Here is a 6,000-nt window from a genome sequence, read left to right on the forward strand (position 1 = left end):
AAGAAAGAAAGAAAGGAAGCTTGTAGAAGGGAAGTTATGCTCGTGGAGGTGATCTACTGTGCAATTAACATCTCAGCGCTTCTACGTCCTCGTGATTAGTGAGATCTCTCCGTTTTTCTTTTATTCTCTTATTATTTATCCACTCCTGCATGAGTGAAGAAGGTTGCAACGTTCTACTTTAGAGTGGATTGTTGATTTAGACGAGGTCTCGTGGTTTTTACCGCTTTGAGAGTTTTTCACGTAAAAATCCCATGTGGTGTGGTTTATACTTTGATTTATTTCATTGCTTTATTATCCCATAATTCTAGTTTGTTTTGGAAAGGCTAGATCCTAAGGTTTTGTGCAAGGCCCCCAATAAAGTGATATCAGAGCTAAGTTCATTGAACGAGTAGGATCGGTTTTGAATTGTGGAAGGTGGCTTATCAAGGATGATCAGCCCCAATGGTTCTAACTGGACCATATGGAAGGCTAAGATGGAGGACTTGCTTTATTGCAAGGACTTATATTCTCCAATTTTAAGCATATCAGCAAAATCCAAGGATATGTCTGATGATGATTGGAAGAAGTTGGACCGGAAGGCAGGGGGGTTTATCAAACAGTGGCTGGATGATTCTGTGTTCCACCATGTATCTACGGAGACCTCAGCCGCTAACCTGTGGTTGAAATTGGAAGGACTGTATGAGAGGAAGACAGCCGGTAATAAAATATTCTTGATAAGGCGACTTGTGAATCTCAAGTTCAAAGATGGTGATTCTGTGGCTGAGCACATGAATGAGGTCAGCAATATAATGAACCAGCTCTCCGCTATGAAGATGGTCATGGATGATGAATTGCAAGCTTTAGTATTACTTAGTTCATTGCCTGACAGTTGGGAGACATTGGTGGTGTCTCTAAGTAACTTCGCGCCAGACAGAAAAATATCCATGGAACAGGTAACTAGTTGTCTCTTTAATGAGGAGACAAGGAGGAAGTCTCAGGGGTCTACTCAGCAAGAGGCCCTTGTGACACAGGAACGGGAGAGAGGAAAGAACATGAAGGGCAGGAAAGCCCGAGATAAATCAAGAGGCAAGTCGAGTACCAGGAAGAATGTTGAATGCTGGAATTGTGGCAAGAATGACAACTATAAGCATGAATGTCGTAAGACTAAGAACGACAAGAAAGGAAAAAGAAAGGAGAAGGAAGATAAATCAGACTCCACTGTGGTCGCTTCAGATGGCGACGTTATAGTTATTCTTTCAGTAGATCACGATATATGTCTCACGGCTACGAGTTAAGACACCAACTGGGTGATTGACTCGGGAGCTTCTTTTCATGAGACTCCATGCAGAGACTTCTTCACAAACTACAAGTCTGGTGACTATGGGACCGTGAAGATGAAAAATTCTTACGTGTTGAAGATCGTAAGGGTCGGTGATATTTGTGTGAAAACCGATGTGGGCTGCACATTGGTTGTCAGGGATGTAAGGCATATCCCAGACCTTCGCCTCAGCTTAATGTCAACAGGAAGGTTGGATGATGATGGCTATAAAAGCCGATTTGCTAGTGGGCGCTGGAAGCTCATCAAGAGTTTGTTGATCACAGCTAGAAGAAAGAAGTATTGCACCCTTTACAAGGCAAGTGTCAGTGTGTGCAAGGGTGGGTTGAACGCAGCGGAAGATTCAGCTATTAACATGTGGCACGGACGTCTAGGCCACATGAGTGAAAAAGGGCTTCAAGTACTAACAAAAAAGCGACTTCTTCCAAACGTGACAGGTATACTTCTCAAAACCTGTATTGATTGTTTATCAGGGAAACAACATAGAGTTTCATTTGTTAAACTGCTTCTCATGTTAATAAAGTACATGCATTAGATTTGTTTTATTTTGATATTTGTGGTCCTATATGAGGACACAAACCTTAGGTGGGGCATTGTATTTTGCTAGTTTTATAGATGATGCATTTAGGAGAGTTTGAGTTTATAATTTGAAATTCAAGAACGAGTTCTTTGGTGTGTTTAAATTGTTTCATGTTATGGTCGAAAGAGAGAGAGAGGTAGATAATTGAAGTGCATCCGCACTGACAATGGTGGTGAATACATTGGCGACTTTCATGAGTATTGTAAGTCCCTAAGTATACGGCATGAATAGACGGTTCCCAAGACCCCTCAGCGTAATGGTATGGCTGAGCGAATGAATCGCACAATGTAAAGAGAATAAGATGCATGTTGTCCCATTCGAAACTGCCCAAGACGTTCTGGGAAAAGCAATGCATACGGCAGTGTATCTGATAAACATGTCTTCATCAAATCCGTTGAATGGAGAAGTACTTAAGAAGGTGTGGACTGGACATAATCCATCATACAGTCATCTCAGGGTGTTTGGATATAGGGCATCCGTTCACGTACTAAAGGACGAGAGGTCCAAGCTCGATATGAAGATCGGGCGCTGTGTTCTTAGGGTATGGTGATGAAAAGTTCGGTTACAGATTGTAGGATCCAACCGAGAAGAAGCTCGTTAGGAGCAGAGATGTGGTTTTCTTTGAAGATCAATGCATAAAAGACATTGATTAGCGAGCGGTTATCACTTAATATGAACCGTTGATGAGTTTTGTCTTTTAGTGTTAATTTGTACGCCTTAGATTAAAGAGTAAGGATAATTTGAACAGTTTGATTTTTGAACTGTGGAACATGAGGTATTCTACATATCAAACAGAAGCTTCCGATCTATTCTACATATGCCATGTCTGCAGAAACTAAATGAAAGTAATGAAACCTCGTGTCTCCATAGCAACTACTGAATCCAGCAATGATTTTTAAAGCCGCGCCAGCGCATTCGTTGCGGAATCCTGACCTCAGTAACGACGAAAGCGAGAAATAGCATCATCTCGGCGAATATTTAAATCGGTTTACGACAACGAGATAAAAATTAGCTCGTCTTTACGCGTGCCACGTGGCACGTAGTTGCAATCAGGTGGGGCCCACCTTGAATATGCCCTCGCCCGAAAAGCAGGCCGGCATTTTCTTTTATTCAGAAAGTCCATTTCTCTCGAATGCTTGCGGCCCCACTTGCGAACGACTGGCCTGGTTTTTTGGGCCCGCGCATGTCCACGTTGGATTCCATCTGATGTATGGATGATATGGCGCACACGAGAACATAATTACACGCGGGATGAGCACTATTTGATTACTATGACTGAGGTCGGTTCCTCTCCAGGTAACAGTAAATAAGCTGATTGTGGATGCACTGTTAGTGGGGCCCACGAGTCTTGTCAATGATATCAAAACTTCTCAAAACGGGCGTGGATTAGGTGTTACCCGAATAGCAGCTTAGTGGTCCCACCTTGATGATATTTTGTATATCCACTCCGTCTATCTTTTTAGCATTCCAAATGACATGGATCACAAACATTAAGGGCCTGTTTGGGCGGTGGGATTAGTAGGGATTAGGTGGGATGGGATTCATCTGTCCTGTGCCAATTCCACTCCATGTCCGGGAAGAATGGAAAAGCTTGGAATTACATGTCCGAGCCAATTTCACTCAATGTTAGCAAGTTGTTGTAGGTCCCACCATGATGTGTGGGCTATATCCACACCGTCCACCCATTTATCGAGATTATTTTAGAGCATGAGCCAAAAAATCAGGTAAATCTAATGCTCAAGTGGACCCCACCATAGAAAGCAATGGGGATTGAATACTTACCATTGAAAACTTCTTTGGGGCCACATTAGTTTTGGATCTACTTCATTTTTAAGCCCATGTAATAAAATGAGGTTACAAAACAAATGAATAGTTTAGATATAGTACTTCCTAAGGCCCTCTATAAGCAGATCCATAATGCTTGTTTTCCATCCAATCCGTTGATAGGATGAAAAAAAATGGATGGATGAAGGGAAATATAAAGATTAGCTTGATCTAAAGCTTTTGTAGCCTATAAAAAGCTTTTAATGGTTATTTGCCACTTTTCCAGTGGTGTGGTCTACCAGAGACCTGGATCTGCTTAAGTTATGGGGATAAGGTCCTTAAATGAGCTGCTACAAAGGATGGGTGGCATGTATATGCAACGCATTCATCAAGGAAGGTGGGCCCCACATGGTAAGGGTAACACCCACTATGCTGTTACCCGGTTAACAGCTAATCCGCTCCCCTCAAAAGGATCTCCCTGCCGTGAAAGTTCGACCACTCAAAAACGTTGCCGATCTAAACCATCGAGAGGCCACAACATGAATTTGAAGGCACTTGGATGGTTGTCCATAGAAAAGTATGGGCCCTTTTTTGGGCATTCCATCATTCTGACGGGCTCACGTAATTACAGTTTGGATATCAGTTATCACACACGGCCTGGTGGGCCCCGCCAAAGAAAAGAACAAGCTTATTCCGCAAGGACAGACTGTCATGGACACATTTTAGGGGACGCGGATTTCCTGCGAAAGCCTTTCGCTGCGCTTGAAACTTGGGTGGGGCCAACGTGATGTTTTTGAGAAATCTACTCCATACATCCGTTTTCTGATCTCATGTTAGGACTTAAGACAAAAAGTGACAAGGATCCAAGACTCAAGTGGGCGGCACTAGAGTAAAAGGTGGGTAGGAAAATTACTACCGTTGAAAACTTTTTGGGTAGAAAGTGATGTTTACATGACATCCATACGGTTAATAACGTCATTCCTACTTGGATGAACTGAAAACACAAATATTAGCCTGATTCAAAACTTCTGTGGCCCATGAATATTTCAACTGTGTACGTTCAATACTCACATTTTAGATCCACTTGAGTATTGGATACCGTTCATTTTCGGCCTATTATCCTAAAAATATCTCAGAAAATGGATGGCCGGAGTGGATTTCTCAAAAACATCACATTGGGCCCCACCCAAGTTTCCAGCGCAGGAACTTCCTGCAATGGCTTTCGCAGGAAATCCGCGTCCCATTTTAGGGGGCTCAACGCGCCGCCCACGTGGAGCAAGCGCGTTCCGCGAGGATATGCATAAGAAACGGCTTTATTACGATTAATAAATAAATAAATAAAATATAAGCCGAAGAATATTTTCAGCTAAACTCTTCGGGAGATGACGGTGGAATGACCAAATATCCTCAGTTACTTTTATTTTATTATTATTATTTTTTGAAAGTAGAGGTTGAGAATTATGTAGCTATTATGTATGACATCCAATTCTTCCAACATATGCAATCCATCAAAGGGATGACAAAATAAAAAAAATTCTAGCCAATCAGGTCATTAGATGGGCCACACTTGAATTTGAAAGTTTTCAAGCAATCTGCATTATTTTTTTATAGCCTGGCCTATTTTATAATTGAACCTGTCATATTTTTCACTTTTTCTAATATCTTAATGTGGTGTCGTTTCAAGGTTTGAATTTCAGATACATATAATGCACCACCACAATTCTCATTTCTCACACTTAAGGCTTGTTTGAATACCATGAATAAGTTACTTTTTCTACCTACACTAATAGATAAATAATATATTTGAGATAAGTAAATTTAGTTTATGATTAGCTGTAAGTAACTTTTTTATTTGAAGTATATAATCACTTCAGTAAATTCTTTTATCCTTTTATACTTTTCTTGAGTTGCTGATAAGTATATTGTTTACCAAGAATAATTATCTTCTTAATAATTAGAATTTAAGATAAGCTATTATGGCATAAGTAACTTATCTTAAGCAACGTACCATACAAACGACTTCTTAAAGAAGAATAAAAAAAAATGGCATTCATGTAACTTCTACGGTTCTACCTTTAAAAAACACCATCCAGGAATTTTAGTTATTCAAGGTATTATTTAGTAAAATGCTGATGAATTTTGTGGTGAGAATCTCAATAAAATGGCAGAGAAAGCAGTTATTTGATAATGTGGCAGACCGCTCATTCATAGTCATGCACGCTAAAATTGGAAACGTGGCATACACTTTTCTCATATTTAAGACTGCCCAAAATGTGAGATCCCCTGTAAACGTAGCATGCCCCGGAAAACAGATTGATAAGAGGATACAGAGCATTGATTA

Source organism: Magnolia sinica, chromosome 3 (assembly GCF_029962835.1).
Source record: "Magnolia sinica isolate HGM2019 chromosome 3, MsV1, whole genome shotgun sequence".
Lineage (NCBI taxonomy): Eukaryota > Viridiplantae > Streptophyta > Magnoliopsida > Magnoliales > Magnoliaceae > Magnolia > Magnolia sinica.